The sequence below is a fragment of the Phalacrocorax carbo genome, chromosome 12, assembly GCF_963921805.1.
Source record: "Phalacrocorax carbo chromosome 12, bPhaCar2.1, whole genome shotgun sequence".
NCBI classification, from domain to species: domain Eukaryota; kingdom Metazoa; phylum Chordata; class Aves; order Suliformes; family Phalacrocoracidae; genus Phalacrocorax; species Phalacrocorax carbo.
This window is the reverse complement of record NC_087524.1, coordinates 6807996-6825917: the sequence shown is the minus strand read 5'-3', so window position 1 is coordinate 6825917 and position 17922 is coordinate 6807996. Positions and strand designations below refer to the sequence as shown.

The following is a 17922-nucleotide window of genomic DNA, read 5'->3' as shown; positions in this document are numbered from 1 at the left end:
ACTTTAGAAGAAGGGTGGTCAAGCGGTTAAAGTAGGGTACCTCTGGTAAGGTTACTAAATCTGTTCTTCATTTGAGTACGGTGAATATGGTGAAACCTGCTGGGACTTTCATTGAAACGTCTATCTCTCGGGCATTTCTGAAGAGAATACTGAAATCTAAAATGTTTGAGAAAGTGATAAAAAGTTAATTTAAATCTGATCCAGTTAAGTATTTTCCTTAGGCACCTCTGTGCTGGGTCTTCTCCCCTCACCCTCTTCCGGCTGTTTGCTGAGACCAGGACCTGTCTTCCACATTTTACTGTAGGTGGTGAGAGACTTCTGCAGGCGCTAAACCGAGAGCTTGCTCTGATGATGGTTTCTAAAGCACATACGTTGATACTCTGCATTGGTGACGTGGGCATTGATAAAATGGGTACTCTGAGAATATTCTAGCTCTGTGATGAGTTTATTTTGGTGAGCAATTGCCTAGATATGTGAAAAAGAGATTTATAAACTGACCTTCTAGGTTTCAGTGAGACTTGCATAGCTAGTTGGTGATATTCAATGTGAATAAGAGTGGCAGACTCAAGTATTAAATCAGTATAATTTATCATGATTGAAAGTGGCAGGTTCAGGAACGAAGTAATTCTTGTTGTAATTTTTAAATCTCTTTTTAAAATGATTCTTTTCAGTCTGTAAAAGTACAAAAGCAGAAATAATACCCAAGATAAAAAAAAGGTTAAAAAAAAAATGGCAAATAGCAAAGTTCAAGGTACAGAGCAGCCTTAGCATTGTTGCTTTATAGTCATGTGCAAAGGAACGTTGTAACTTGTATTGCTTGCTGTTTAATAATGTCAATAGCTTTATAAATATATAATATAGAGATAAACTGAAGAAAAAAATATATCTCCAAGTTTGGTATTTTGAAAAGCACTAATCCGTTATAGACAGAATCAGTGTTTGTGGTGAAATCTCTAAAATCTTGAAGATATTTGTGTGCTCAGTCAGGTAGTGTTAACTGCATTCTGAATGGTTTTTATATTTTGTTGGTATTCTCCAAATGAGATTGATATTTAACTGTTTTATTCAGATCAAGTCTAAGGTATTTCAGGACGTTGTTACGCATTCATTTTGCTATTTTGTTATTATTATTCTCCCCCTCCCATTGTCTTGATAGTTGAATTCAAACAGATGCTATAGCTGTGAAGGTATCTGATTTCAGGCTCCGGTGCTAGTAGTAGGTCCTTAAAGTTCTGAAATCAACTATAGAAATAGTCTTTAAAAGGTTTACAAGAGTAACCGTCTTATTTTCGAGTACAAGCCATAACTGCAAATGCAATTTCATCTACATTTAAGATAAATTCGCGGTCAGACAAACCGTAGTAACAGTGATTTATCACAGCTGTAAAAGGTTGGTGCAAGCTCAAAACCTTATCCAACAGTGAATGTTTTCATGAGACTTAATGCCACTGTAGGTATAGAGAGATCTTTTTTGGTTTTAATATCAAAAATGGTTTTGTTGATCAGAGTGGCAATTTATAATTGACAGACTGAGTTAAGTCTTTCTGTCAGACGGTATTAGGTGTGGATGGAAGGTGAATGAACGCCACCACAGTTTTTCATTGCTTTTGGTAACCAAGTATCTACATAAAAGTCAATGTCAGAATTTCACCAAGTGGCAACTGATCGAACCCTTCCTGCACCAGTTCCAAATTCAGTCACTGCTGGGAGCTGTGGCACCGATGCCGTGAAACTAACTCCGTCAGTACCCATTAAATGAAAGTACTCATCGCTAGCTGGGTTCAGTTGTCATCTTAATCTACAGGAATGGCCATAAATTTTCCAGCCTTGTGCCCTTTAAATATATGTAGAGATTATATGTAAAGAAATTTTGACAGTCAAAGTCCTCCTTTCAAACCCAAGTACTTAAAGCACTCTCTAAAGATGCCGTCGAGTCCAGCAATCTTCTTTTATGTCCTACACCGAAGAGGGAGCTGAGAGTACAGCAGACATCTGACACCTTGATGGAGTTCTGTAGATGTGTTCTCAGGCAGGATTTGTTTGCTGCTGCCTTTAAGGTTATGAAGAACTGTGCGGATCAGCGGTCAGATTTTCTTGTACTGGATTTTAGGTCTTTTGGTACACAACCTCTGTTAAGTGGAAGTGTTTTCAGGCTTTTTACAGCTTGACTTTGCCAAGTCAATACTCTCTGTGGTGTATTCCCATCCTTTTAATCTTGTCTGCTCAGATTGTGTCAAGCTATCCCTGACTTTCTATCAAATCATACCAGTTAAAATTAGTGAATGCACCTTTAAAACTCAGTCAAATATTCCTTGGGGTTTGACAACACAGAGAAGATACTGGTTTTCTAAAGAGGCCGGTAAAACGTTTGTTCTCTGGCATTAACGGAGTTGTTATCTGGCAAGATACCTTGTGTGTAACAGTTTTTAAGGCCACTGATCTGTATGTAGCTTAATGCTGACAAAACTGAAGTGACCATCTTCCCCTCTAGGAATACAGATGCTTGCTGAAATGATGCTAGCAGTTTTTATTGTGGTATATTATTCTCTGAGGTGTATCACCTGAGCAAACACCTAAGGTAGGTATTTAACTTTCATGTTGGATGGTGGTATACAGACAAAATGAACTTGGTCTTTGCTCTGAGGTTTTCTCTGTCTCTGCCCAGAAAAGCCCCCTCCCATCCATCGCAGGGTCGTTGGGTGTCCCTGGGAGGAATCACTACTTTCACTGCCCTTCTGCTCAGAGAGGTGTTGTGAAAATCAACTGAGCTTGATGTTTCAGCTGTTTCACGCTTAACAGGAAAAGCACCAACAAAGCTTTCCCAGAGAGATGAGCTAGTGCTTTACTGAAACGTAACTGGTTTAATGGAATCTGTAAAATGAATGTATATGTGTGTGTTGGTTTTCATATGTAGTGATTTAATAAGAAGCTCAGTCTTAGGGGTGAAATTAGCTTTGCCTAAAAGTGCAGCTGGAGTTGTCTTAAGCTTTCCTAAGTTGACTCATGCATCTCAGCTAATTCTTGCTCACAATTTTTGCTCTCGTGGTAATTCTCAGCTATGTAATTCTCATTCAACCGAATGCTCAGGTTGAAATCAGTGAAGTGGGAAGGAGAATTGCTTGCTCAGAGTTGTAGCCTGAAATGCCGGAAATTTGATTTTGTTGCCAACTCAGCCACAAGTCCAAAACCACATGAATAGTTCTCTTTCTGGTACTTTGATTCACTGTCTGTGAAATAATAATACTTACATAAATGGGTGTAATTTTAAGGGTAAAGAATACTCAGATGCGCTTTATAAAACAAAGCACAATGCAGCTTCTAGTGGTAGGGCCCTAATGAAGATCATCTCATTTTTTGTTTCTACTACACCATTCTGGATTTTGTCTTTGATCATAAAGCCTGTGTGAAAGTTTAAATATTTCTATTTCCATTATTCCTTTGCTTGCGATCTCACTGTTCTCTATACCTGTGTTGTTTTGCACTGGAAGTGGAGGGAACTTGAAATCCTGTGTGTATTCATGTCCTGTGCTCTCACCCAGATAGATTATTGCAAAATAAAAATACTTAGTTCCATTCTTCTAAAACCAGTGGGAGAAAGCTCTGCAATGAAAAATAACCTTTGACATTCAGCATCATTCATAAAACAGTTTGCCATTTTAAATATCTGAAAATCTGTTGCCTTAAAGAAGGTTAAGAAAATTCTGTTGGCCAAGGAAAATACCTTTCAGAGTAAGGAATGGTATGTTTATACATCCTCTAGTATGGATATTGGAATCATAGAAAAGAACACAAGAAGATACTGCCTTTTGTTTATCTACAGCTCCCTTTTGGTCCTGCCTAGACGAAGCCAGTTTAGTTTAGCACTTTAACATACAGAAAAAAATTCAGTACACACAGCATGATAATGGTCTCCAGATGCACGTGTATCACACCAGATAGCTGATATGTCATTCATTACTGTAGATGTAAGAAACCTCAAAAGCAATTTAAAACTCCAGTTATCTTGGCTCTGCTGGATCCCAAGATAGTGCCTGAATATCTACACAACAGTGTCTGAAAGGTGAAACATCCCCTCTCTAGGAGTGATCAGTCTGATAAAGGAACATTTCCGAGTTGTTCATCAACAGCATGTGAAACTCCAAAATGAAGTAAATTTACAAATAGAGTCTTTGTAGATAGAACTGTAAAAATAGCATCTGGAAAACCTATTTTCTATTTATTTAGTATAGGAATATAAAGTCATGCCTGTATAGAGTATCACATTATTTAGCAGCAATTGTATAGCTTTTAGTTGAGAAGTGCTTTGGAGCTAATGATCTGAATATTTCGCTGTAAGAAGCGCCCTCAGGGAACCGTGGGCACTCAAAATGAAGCTGCTCGATGAGATTCCCAAATTCTTACTCTCCTGACTTTTGCTACCTGGAGAAAGCTCAGGGTGATCATGAATGTCCTGTTGATGCGGGCTCAGTCATCAGCAGCTCCCTGACGCTTTTCCAGTCCTACAGCCATGGAGGCTGTGCACCGCTGCTCGCCCAGTCTGGGAGCCCTGGCTTCCTTCCCTTCACAAGAGGTGGCAACCCCAAAGGTTTGCTGTGGGCTCCAGAGGAATGGAGCATACTGCAGAGGTAACTGCCTGTGCCCTCCTGCGGCAGGGACGTACACAGCTCCCTGCTATTTCAAGGAGATTATCGTGCTTTGTGATTCCAGGGTCTGTTACAATAAGTCCTTACGGTGATGGAGTTTGAAGGTGGGGGGAAGGAAACATTGCTGTCGAATCCATCGCTTGGAAGTCAGGAGTCAGGTTTTGGTTGGAAAACAAAAAGATCTCTTTTTTCCAAGGATTCCTCTGGTGTACCTCATCATACACTTGGGTCAGCTGCTGCTTTTTTTGTGTGTGTATCCATGATGTCTGGAAACCTCATGTTTTAAAGAAAGTTGACAACCAGACTTCTCAGAGATGGAGATTTTAAAAAGTGCCAAATCCCTCAAAAAATAATTCCTTTCCACAGTTGTCATCTTGAAATAAGATGTATTTTATATGTATAGAAAAGTGTTTGAAAATGAATGGAAAAGAAAATCAGAGCATGACACAGTAGATAATATTGCTGAAGGTAGACAGCTGATGTGGATGTGTTAAGCTTGGTTTCAGGTATATTGTTGTTATGGGAGTGTGTGATTATCTTGCCATGAAATGCTTTAAGGTACTCTTCTCTTATTCTACATATAGATTCAAATTGGTTAGACCAGAATCCTATATAATTAAGACATTGAGCTATTCTTATTCATTTTTTCCCTAGTCTATACTGAATATAACTGGTTTTGCTCAGGAGCAATTAGTTCGTGTTTGCTTGACTTCTGTGAAGGCCTTAGAATGAGGCTGGTTTTACTAGTCAAAAAAATGCCTGATACAAAGATTCCAATGCGTAGCCATTTTTGAAGTATATATTGGGTCTAGTGTTACAGTTTTGAAAGAGTTTATTTGTGGGGATGAAACTCCTGCTTTTACCTAATCTTTAATACACATCATCCAGAAAGCTTTGTAGAGATCTTTTGATATTGATTAACTGTTCTGTGGCACTTATTGAAGCTAAATGGAAGCTTACCTGATGATAGGTAAGTAAACAAATTTTAGAGAAAGGGGCCTAACTAGCAAGAAATACCAAAGTTAGCTAAATTCAATACAGAAAACACAGCAGAAATGTATACATAAATGAATATGAAGGAAAATTATATTTACTCTCTCTTTAGTCATTGTAATACCAGAGTGTAGGGGGAAAACAGATTGAAACAACATTGAAATATTCAGGCTTAATGTTGCAAATATTATTTGATAATCCCAAAAGTGTATGTTACAGACTTTTCTTTCTAATACAGATAATATTTTTTTTTTTTTTGTCATCTGGCTGGCACTTGGCAGCCTTTAGGAAATATTACAAGTTTTCAATCAAAGTCCAATAATGGGACTAGCGTACCTGTCCTAGGAACGTGCTGCCTGAAATACGTTAGTCATCTCATATGCCATCAAGTGAGCCCCAGATGATGATCTGATGAGTGTCACTTCAGCAGGTGATCAGTAAAGAAATAATCACTGCGTGTTGCATGTAGTACAGTTATAAATGAGAAAACGTCATTTTAATGGAAAAGAAATGGATGATTGTGCTGATTTTGGCTGTTACTAGAACTGTCTGTTGTGGTCTGTAGGTTCTCGGACCTTCTTGTTTTTGATGGATGATGCATTTTCCATATTGGTACACCCAACTGTCCATTGCTCTAACAGTGGCTTGCCCAAAGAATGAATGTCTGTGCTATTTATTTTAGGAAATATTTAAGGACCTGCTCCTTTTTTGTCATTCTGCTTAACTTCAAACAGGTCACGCTGCTTTCCCAAAGAACAAAAGCTGTGTATCACTTGTAGACCAGTTTAATAAATATCTGATTAATTGTATGTGTACTAGAAGAGACAATCTTTATCTTACTTTCCTTTAGTTGTTTTTCTTCGTTAATACTCATAGTTATACTCTCTTCCTTGTGCATGCTTTTTGTCTTTTGTGCCTTTTATTTCTTTTGTTCTTCCTTTAGGTAGTCTCTGTTTTTAAAAAATAAGTAAGTGCAACTGGTCTCACTTAAGCAAGCTCCTTTCGTATCATTTCAGGCATCCCTAAAAGGTGCTATCACTCTCATTATTTATTCAAGGACCTGAATACACTTCTGAAAAATGAATAAATTATTCTGTCATCATTATTTTAGGAAAACTTTTAAAACCACTAAAATAAATGAATTGGGAAACCATTAGGAATAACCGAGCATCATTTAACATAGCTGTGATAGCTTAGGACATTATTCCCTACAAAGGCTTTGGAATTCCTTGTGGATATTGCTGCCAGAGTTTATTAGTGTAAAAGCAATGCAGTCGGCTACAGTTATTTTACAGCTAAATGTTTTAGGAGCCATTTGGCAGAAATGCATCCTGCGAGGTAAAGCTGAATATTCATAATCAAGTGTCAAACAAAAGGTGGTTGAATAGGCTGAACATTGACTAATGTGAAAGAAACAAAGACAGAGCAAGGTAGGAAAAAATTAGCTGTGTGGTGGAAGTTGGATCAAATGTTAGGTTTCTTTGTTTGTATTATTTATACTGGTGTTTTGAACAGTTGTGCTGAAAGCTTTATTTCAAAGATTGCAGATATAACTAAAATGGAAAGAACATCAAATATTGAACAACACAGCCTTGGGAAGATAATTTTAAGTACCTGAGCTGATAGATAGCATTTGAGGCTAAGATTAAAAAAAGCCAAATCACTAGTGAGATTGTCGTTGACCATTTTAGCTTGGAAGATGAGGGGTAGATGCACTTGCAGATGTTTGCTCCTGTGTTACATTCATTACATGGGGTGAGAACTGCCTTCCCAAATGTCTTATGAGAATCTTATCTTTTAGCCCATTTTCTTAAGGTAACCATGTTGTCGTTCACCAGTGCAAAATCTCATTGAGAGATAGGACACAAGAACATTGCCTAGGCTTAAAATTAGTACTTTTAACTAAGTAAATTGAGTCTTCTACCTGTAATAATTAATTATTAAATCTGTTTACTGATTTGGTACACCTTAATATATTTCAAATTGCAAATAAAAAGCTGGCTTACAGCTTAGTTATTTTCAGAAGACATGAAACGTTTGTTCCTTTCTGTATATATATTCAGTAATAACAGAGAGACTTTTTGAAGTGAACCCTTTAATAATATGAATTAGTACTTGAAACAATGGAAATTCTATACAGATTATTTGCAATAAATGTTACATTTTGAGAGTTTTCCAGTTTGACTTGGTGGGCAATATAGAACTAGAATTTGATATGATAGAGGTTGCTGTCATGGTCTCACTGGTGACATATGGATTCTGAAAAAGACTACTTAAAAGGAAGGCACTGTCACAGAAATAAAACACATCCAACTGGAAGGCTACACATTGGTGGTTTTGCTCTATAACCCCTTGTACAAATATTCTTGGCCTGATTAGGGACCCATGTTGGGTAAAGCAGAATGAGATTCAGGTAAGGCTTAAGGTCTGCATCTTCATGTTTAGGGTTCCTCAGTCTGATACTTGTTGTGACAATCCTGGTTTTTGCCATAAATGTCTGGTCTCTGCAGTAGGTATAGAGCAGAGTACCTCTGTGCTGCCTAGGTTTAACTTCTGAATTTGAGTTCTTCAGGGATTGTTTAATCTCTTGTAGTCCACTTTATAAATAGTGCTTAAGGCCAAAATAATCCACAGTGGCTAATGTCTCCATTACAAAAAAATGTCACCATTTCAAGACTCTAAGTGGTGCCCTGATCTAACCGGCTCTGCTTTGGGCAGGAGGTGGGACTAGATGACCTCTAGAGGTGCCTTCCGATCTAGGTGACTCAGAGATTGTAAGTTAGCTGTGGCCCTTTGTTTTCTACCTCAACTGGATGCGATCCAAATCTCAGTTTTAAAAACCATTTTCAAGCCTTGCAGCACCACCAAAAGAACTGTAAACTGATATGATGGCCTGTACGCATTACACGGGGTCGCTTGCTCCCTGAATTAAATCTGAGTAATCACCAACTGTTTCAAATTTAGGGAATCTCATTCTGCCAGAGCATGTATCAGTAGTTGTCTGAAGTACTTTAGAAAAACTTCTTTGTCACTCCCTATTAGCTATTAAATCTCCATTTCTCTCAGTCTTTGAAACCAAATGGAGGACTAAGAAGCATTCTGACATGCAGTTCCACTGGTTGAGGCAAAATAGAATAAACAATTTAGATTTAATAACCTAGCTCTTTAAAATGCCTCCTTATGAGAAAAGACTTTCTCTTCAAATTCAGTTAGGAATTATTTTGTGTTGTCAGACCAGTCTTTTTTTCAGGCTTTCAGTCTTCAGATATATTACCCAAAGGATCCTGAATGAGTTTTGTATTTTATTGAATTACCAGATGATATACATCATCATTTAAAAAAAATACTACTGCAGATATCTCTTTCACAAAACACAGTTACAGTCCCAGCAGAACCTATGAATTAAGATATAACCACTATAAAAACTAACCAATTTGGAGGGAAATAAAAATAAATTACTACAGTGAAAAATTTTCACTGTTCTTCTGGATTTATATTCAGCAATTGTTACTGCTTATCTGTTGTAGTAACTGAAACACATGAGTATTTTGAAGACAATTCTGAGCATATTTTTCAGAAACAATATGGAAACTTCACGATGCTAGTTTAGAAATACATACAAAACCAGGAAAACTGGGAAAAGCAGAACAGGTGCTTCAGGGTTTAGAAGAGCAGCAGTGGACTGGATAGGAGTAATGCTGGAAAGATCTTATGAAGGAAGTAAAAGGTAATATAAAAATGGTAATTAACAAGGAATGGTGACTCAGAAATTGTTAATCGTTTTCCAAAATTACTTAGAAGAAAGTAAGATGTAGTAAAATCCAAATAAAGGTGAATTATTTCTTAACAAATTTTGACCAAATAAATTATTAAAATTAAATTAATCTTATTAAAATTCTTCAACTTAAACAAGGATTCAGAATTTATTTGTAGAATAAAGCTACCTGAATGTATCACAGGTGACATAAACAACAGGTTTGACCCACCTGCAAGAGCTGCAAGGCAGATTGGGACGCTGATTGTTATTTGGCTGAGCAGTAGAGGGTAAACCCAGGAGAAAGGAAGGGCGTGCTGTTACGTCGACCTTGCCATGAATCATCATGGCAAATTACTTGCAGTAACCATTTTGAAATGGGGAACCTAAATGAACTCCTTAGTCCCACTGAAGTGAGTGGAAAAATTCCTGTCCTACAGGATAAAGATGCTTCTGAGCTCTTGTCTGTCTAATTGGTGCCAAGCACACTGAAATGCTCAAATCTGCACATTGTTCTTGTACATTGTTCACTCAGCTGCTCTGCTCCTCCTGGTGTTGTTTGCACTGTAGCTATCAGTGAATTGTATAAAAGTTTGAATGAGAAACACATATAATAATGTAATTTCTCCATAATATCAACTGAGTTGAATGACAAGCAAATCAAAAGCTAATTCTCCTGTAAACAATCACTTCATTAAATCCATTTGCATAGTACACCAGCTTACTCAGTGAAGAACTTGTTATTTTTTTTTATATTTTGTATCAGTCTCATTTTTTTTGCACTAAAAATGCATTTTAAATATATGTTAATTGAATGAAGGCTGTGCAGAGAGTCAAAGGCAAAACCAGGAACAACAAGGCGGGCAGACCCGTGCTGTCACCAATTGCCTGCATATGCTTTTAGAAATGGTGTTTTATTGAAAGTTCAGACCTAAGGATTTCCTTCTCATTGTAGAGAGAGCTTTGAACAATTCCTCCCTTTCTCCAAAGAAAATGTTGACAATAGAATCTTTGATCTTCAAAAACTAATGCCCATGATAAATTTAATTCATGTAAATAGTTCTGCTAGGCTCAGTAGGATCCATCACGGAAAGTTAAATACAGCATAACTATCTCTCAACTAAAGACCATACACATGGTAGGTATAGTGACAGAGGCCAAAAGTTCACTTAGATAAAATGATCTCTTTTTCAAAAGATGTAATGAAAATGCTGCCTATCGAAAGATCATGTGTTAACTTTTTCAAATGTAATCTAAAAAAACTATCTCAAAACCTCTAAAAGCAAGATTTATCTGGACAGTTTAATGATGTTATAAATACATGTACATGTTGTAGTAAAATAGTAATGATTCATCACATGTTTATATCCTCAGCTGTTCAATATTCTGTGATTTCAGGAAATAGCACTGCACAATTTTATTCTACGTACTGTTATCAACTCTTTTTCTACAGTCATCCACTACTGACATAAGTTTTGCAGGTGTTGACTTTATTGAGTACAATTGATTAAATTTTGAGCATAGAATCCTGTGTGATACTTTGAGTCTTTGCTGATCTATAGATGTAACCTTTACTTCTTAAAATTCTTGTGGAAAAAAATGTTTTACTTAAGAGGATCATCTAGTTCAGAAACTTGCTGGTGCTTGACAGAAGTCATAAAATAGACAACCACATTTCTTTTCTGAAGTACTTACAGCCCTATTAGTAATGCTTTGATTCCTGCTGCTTCTTGTCCTGCTCACTGAATATCACCCTGTAGTGGAGGGGGCTCATTTCAAAAGCTGGGAGCTCTGTAACTCCCCCACTGTTATGAATTCATACTAAGATTTCTACTTGAGGGTGACCTTGCTGCTTCTTTTTATTATTACATTAATCCCACTGAAGCAGTATTAGGGAGAGGATGGGTTGTGTGTCCTGCTAGTGATGATACTGTTTTGTTTTACTGTTCGAATTGTGATGTTGCTTACACAAAAGTACTCTGGAATATGATTTTAGTTAATGAAATTGGTTGGTGTGATGATTTATGCAAGAAGTCTCTGGCTTTGTTATTTTGAATGTGACTTAGCCATCTCTTGTATTACCCAAGAGGACTATTGATGAAAAGCTACCAGTAGGAACACCAAAGCAACAAAAATAGGAGTTTTACCTTATATTTGAATTACTGAAAGTGAGGCTATCGAGCAGTGATTTTCCAGAAGAATCATATCGTGTTTCCACAACATGAGTGGTCAGCTACAGTTTCTCCTACGTTCCATTAAATGTGTGACAGACTATTAGCATTTCATTGCACTTCTGGAAGGTCTTTCATTTAAATAAATAATTACCTACAAGGAAATTTCTTGGTGCTTATAGTTTCATTGCTTCTTTTGCTATCATTAAATAGTGTCAAGATCTGGAAATATCTGTTCTGCTGGTACTGTTCTAATTAGAAGGATAATTAGTACACTGTTGTTTCTGCTTTGGCTCTAGCTGTTCGGGGCTTTTCGCCGTGTGTAATACACTATCTACAATGGAAGGTCACTTTTGCATACTTTTATGTTTTCACTAAAGGTTGGGATTGGCTATGCTGCAAGTGAATGGGCTTAACAAAAGCTGGTATATACTGAAGATAATGATAAAACCAGCTGGAATTAGGGGTGCTAAATGACTAGGTTTTACTGCTTTCTACTGGATTTTTATATGATTCCTTTTAAGGATGTTGACAACACTCTTTAGTTCAAAAGGACAGTACAATGGGCCACAATCACCTTAGGGAAGAGAGGTGTCACTTGAGACTGTTATCAGAACACTAAAGAAGCATAACTTATCTTTATGCTTTTTTAAGTTTTGATATTCTTAAAGTTGGACAGAGGAGCAGGCACTATGAATTACTGTACACAAATAGGGATATATAGTGAATTGATAAACAATTCTCATATTTCTACATGTTTTTCCTCCTTTCTCTTTGGTTATCAAACTATGTAGGCATCTGCCATACCCAGTTCATCTAGTGAGCTGTCAGTACTGTTTTCAGCCATTTTTCTTTCTTCACTTGTTTAGCCAGTTTCATTATTGTTCTATGACTTTGCTCCCAGTTAATCTCTATAGTTCTGACATCTGTTGAAGCCCTAGGTAGTTGCTGAGCTGTGGTCTTCAGTTTGGGGGGGGGGGGGGGGGGGAAGTGCAATTACTACCTGTATTTTATGATAGCTCCATATGTCTCTATATTTGTGGCACAAAAAGCAGGCATTCTTTTTTCTTTTCTGTTCCTGCCATTTTTGTGGTGCAAGCTCCTTCTTAATTTGTTTTTATGGTGCAACTTTCACTGAATTATGGATGTTGTGGGAATAAACAATATTCTGGTTTACTGAGAAGGATTTTAAAACCTTAAAAATAGTTTTTAATTTTACACTGCAGCATTTCAATATAAATTATTCTAGTCTTATTCTGATGCCATAAAGAAATTAAATACATTTTTTCCCACCACTGTGTCAAAGGATTTCCTAGGATGTCTGCTTACACTCCTTTTATATCTAACCACAGACCTTGTGTAAAGAGGACAAACAGCTTAAACTGCAACATCAGCTGCTAAGAGACTTCTGTGTGAAGTGATTAACTACTAAAAGTCTTAAATTTTTATTTTAAAAGAGAAGATATTCCCGTCTGCTTAAACTGAAATTAGCATGTAAGAGAAACAGCAGAACCTGAAATACAATTTCTTAACCACAACAGAGAGGTCCCAGATGCATAATCTTATGGACTGAGCTTTCTGTCTTTTGTCAAATTATCTTGGATATCCATCTAACACACCTTTTTACTTGAGAAGTGGAAAACTGAAGAGCAGAGACAGGTGTGGTTGGTCTCTTGGTTGGTCCCTCCTGTAGTATTTCAGTGCCCCTTCAGCTGATCTCAGTGACTGGACCTTAAAGGAGTTCAGAGGGATTAATTTACTAAACATTAGTTGTTCAGTTTAGAATCATAGAATCATTAAGGTTCGAAAAGACCTCTAGGATCATCAAGTCGAACCGTCCAGCCAACACTATCATGTCTCCTAAACCATGCCCTGAAGTGCCACGTCTACATGTCTTTTAAATACCTCCAGGGATGGTGACTCCACCACCTCTCTGGGCAGCCTGTTCCAATGCCTGACCACTCTTTCAGTGAAGAAATTCTTCCTAATATCCAATCTAAACCTCCCCTGATGCAGCTTGAGGCTATTTACTCTTGTTCTATCATCAGTGACTTGGGAGAAGAGACCAACACCCACCTTGCTACAACCTCCTTTCACGTAGCTGTAGAGAGCAGTAAGGTCTCCCCTCAGCCTCCTCTTCTCCAGGCTAAACAACCCCAGCTCCCTCAGCCGCTCCTCATCAGACCTGCTCTCCAGACTCTTCAGCAGCTCCATTGCCCTTCTCTGGACACGCTCCAGCACCTCAAAAAAACTGAGCCCAGCATTCGAGGTGCGGCCTCACCAGTGTCAAGTACAGGGGCACGATCACTGCCCTGCTCCTGCTGGCCAAACTATTCCTGATACAAGCCAGGATGCTGTTGGCCTTCTTGGCCACCTGGGCCCACTGCTGGCTCATGCCCAGCCGGCTGTCAGCCAGCACCCCAAGGGCCTTCTCTGCCAGGCAGCTCTCCAGCCACTCCTCCCCAAGCCTGTAGCGTTGCCTGGGGTTGTTGTGACCAAAGTGCAGGACCCGGCACTTGGCCTTGTTGAACCTCATACAGTTGACCTCAGCCCGTCAATACAGCCTGTCCAGGTCCCTCCGCAGAGCCTTCCTACCCTCGAGCAGGTCAACACTCCCACCCAACTTGGTGTCATCTGCAAACTGACTGAGGGTGCCCTCAGTCCCCTCGTCCAGATCACTGATAAAGATATTAAACGAGACTGGCCCCAGCACTGAGCCCTGGGGAACCCCACCCATGACTGGCCGCCAACTGGATTTAGCTCCATTCACCACAACGCTCTGGGCTCGGCCATCCAGCCAGTTTTTTACCCAGCAAAGAGTACACCCGTCCAAGCCATGAGCCGCCAGCTTCTCCAGGAGGGTGCTGTGGGAGACAGTGTGAAAGGCTTTGCTAAAGCCCAGGTAGACACATCCACAGCCTTTCCCTCATCCACCAGGTGGGTCACCTGGTCACAGAAGGAGATCAGGTTGGTCAGGCAGGACCTGCCTTTCCTGAAGCCCTGTTGGCTGGGCCTGATCCCCTGGTTGTCCTGCAGTTGCCTGGTGAGCTCACTCAAGATGAACCTCTCCATAATCTCCCCTGGTACCGAGGTCAGGCTGACAGGCCTGTAGTTCCCTGGATCCTCCTCTTGGCCTCTTCTGTAGTTGGGTGTCACACTGGCAAGCCTCCAGTCGTCTGGGACCTCCCTGTTAACCAGGACTGCTGGTAAATGATGGAGGGTGGCTTGGTGAGGTCCTCCACCAGCTCCCTCAGTGCTCTTGTGTGGATCCCATCTGGCCCCATAGACTTGTGCGTGTCCAGGTGGAGCAGCAGGTCGTAAACTGCTTCCTCCTGGATTATGGGGGGGTTTATTCTGCAATCCATCCCTGCCGTCCAGCTCAGGGGGCTGAATACCCTGGGGATAACTGGTCTGACTGTTAAAGGCTGAGGCAAAGGAGGCATTAAGTACCTCAGCCTTTTCCTCATCCTCAGTAGTAATGTTCCCCTCCGTGTCCAGTAGAGGATTGAGATTCTTTTTGTTTCTCTTTCTGTTGTTGATATATTTGTAAAAACATTTTTTGTTATCCCTTACAGCAGTGGTCAGTTTGAGTTCTAGCTGGGCTTTTGCTTGCCTAATTTTCTCCCTGCAAAACCTAACAAGGTCTCTGTACTCTTCTTGTCTTACCTGGCCCTTCTTCCAAAAGCAGAAACTCTCCTTTTTTCCCTAAGTGTCAGCAGAAGCTCCCTGCTCAGCCAGGCCAGTCGTCTTCCCCACCGGTTCGTCTTGCGGCACTTGGGGACAGCCTGGCTCCTGCGCCGGCAAGACTTCCTTCTTGAAGAAAGCCCAGCCTTTCTGGTCTCCTTTGCCCTCAGGACTTCCTCCCAAAGGACTCTCCCAGCCAGTGCCCTGAACAGTCCAAAGTTTGCCCTCTGAAGGTCCATGGTAGTGGCTCTGCTGACCCCTCTTCTTCCTTTGCCAAGAATCAAGAACTCAATCATATCATGGCCACTAAGCCCAAGACGGCCTCCGACCACCACATCTCCCGCTAGTCCTTCTCTGCTTGTGAACAGGAGGTTGAGCGAGGCACCTCCCCTGGTAGGTTCACTTAGAGCTGTGTGAGGAAGTCATCTTCCACACATTCCAGGAACCTCCTAGACTGTTTCTTCTCTGCTGTGTTGTATTTCCAGCAGACAGGTAAATTTAAGCCCCCGCTAGAACAAGGGCAACCAATTGTGTTACTTTCTTCAGCTGCTTGTAGAACAGTTCATCTACCTTTTCATCCTGGTTTGGTGGTCTGTAACAGACCCCCAGCAGGATATCTGCCTTGTTGGCCTTCCCCCTCATCCTTACCCATAAACACTCGACCTTGTCATCAAATACGCTAAGCTCTATGCAATTGAAGCACTCCCTAACATACAGAGCCACCCCACCACATATCCTTCCTTGTCTATCCCTTTGGAAGAGCTTATAGCCATCCATTGCAGCACTCCAGTGCAAGAGTCATCCCACCGTGTCTCTGTGACGGCAACTAAGTCATAGCTATCCCACTGCACAATGGCTTCCAGTTCCTCCTGTTTGTTGCCCATGCTGCATGCATTGGCATAGGTGCACTTGAGCTGGGATATCAGTTTCACCTCCAGCCCTGGCATGCCACCCCTAGGCTCCTCTCTGGTGGGCCTGGCTACATCCCCTTTGAACCTAGTTTAAAGCCCTCTCAGTGAGCCCCACCAACTCATTTGCAAGAATCCTTTTCCCCCTTTGAGTTAGGTGAACTCCGTCTGCCACCAGCAGGCCCGGTGCCAGGTAAACCTCCCCATGATCAAAAAATCCAAAATTCCACTGATAGCACCAGCCTCTGAGCCATGTGTTAATCAGACGAGTCTTCCTATTCCTTTCAGTATTATTCTTCCCTGCCACTGATGGGATTGAGGAAAACACTACTTGTGCTCCTGATCCTTCAACCAGTTGCCTCAGTACACTTTTGATTGCTCTTGGTCTTGTCTCCACAACCTCATCTCTGCCCACCTGCACAACCAATAGCGGGCAGTAATCAGAGGGCCATACCAGACCAGGGAGTTTCCTAGTGACATCTCTGACCTGAGCCCCAGGGAGGCAGCATCCTTCCCTGTGGGATGGGTCTGGTTGGCATATTGGGCCCTCTGTCCCCCTCAGAGTGGACAGAAGCCCTCCTCTATCTGCTAGACACAGGACTGGGTCGAATCTGGTCTGAACCAGTTCCTGGGATGCCCTTCAGAAAATCAGGTGGAAGTTGACATGTTACTGTTTTTTCAAGAAGTTTGTGTGGGGTTTTTCGTTAGTGGTTTGTTTTTGTTTATTTTCTCCTGTGAATATTATCAGAGGAAATACATATTTTCAGTAATGTGTTACACTGCCTTCTATGTTCACTATGTATTTGGGAATAGCAGGCATCGTCCAAATGTCTTGTGTGTCTTAGATTTGGTTATTTGAGATATAAATTCTCTGTGGATGCATTGCTGTGTGAGTTCACAATCTTTAGGCTGTACTGGGTGGGATGCAGTACCATCTCACTGAAGAAGCATCAGATGTAGAATTTGTTTCCTCTCTAACTTTGAGTGAACCCAAGTCCACTGACTTTGAAGGCATGGTAGAAAGATTCTTCCTCTCTGCTTGAGGGGTTGTAGGAAGTCGATGTTTGTTTGCATTATGATCAAGAGCTTTTTATTTGATACTTTTTAAAATGCTACAGTTGATTCTCTTATAGTGGGCTTGTTTTATACCTGAATGAGACTTTGTTGCACAGGATTATGTCTTTTTGCACTTTTTCATAGTTTCACTAAAGCAAAAATCATAGCATCCATTTAAGCAAACAGTGATAAGATTTGTGAGTGTTTATTTTTAATGGAATCACAGAATCCCAGGTTGGAAGGGACCTCAGGGATCATCTAGTCCAACCTTTCTAGGAAGAGCAGAATCTAAACAAGATGGCCCAGCACCCTGTCCAGCTGACTCTTGAAAGTGTCCAACGTGGCCAAGTCAACCCCTTCCCTGGGGAGATTGTTCCAATGGTGACTGTCCTCACTGTGAAAAATTTCCCTCTCATGTCCAGTCAGAATCTCCCCAAGAGCAACTTGTGTCCATTCCCCCTTGTCCTCTCCATGTGACTCAGATTCTGGAAGAACCAGAAAGAAAATCAGAGGTGGCTTGTAGCCCATAAGAACAATTAATCCTTTTAGGTATGTCTATACTGCTAAAGAAAAACATCCAGGAGAGAGTGGGAGCATTGTCTCATTGACCATCTATTCTTCTCAGTTGTTAGCATGCTCCTTAGCCTGATTTTTGTCCTGTGTACACGTGAGGTTGGTTGGTTTGTTTCCAGTGCAGGATGAATGAAATAGCC

The 17922-nt window shown here is 40.3% G+C and overlaps 1 protein-coding gene across 1 annotated transcript in view; it reads left to right on the top strand.

Annotated features, from left to right (window-relative positions):
• ADGRA1 (adhesion G protein-coupled receptor A1) overlaps nt 1-17922 on the top strand; it is a 291575-nt gene that overhangs the window by 26053 nt on the left and 247600 nt on the right. The gene's annotated exons all lie outside the window — the stretch shown is intronic.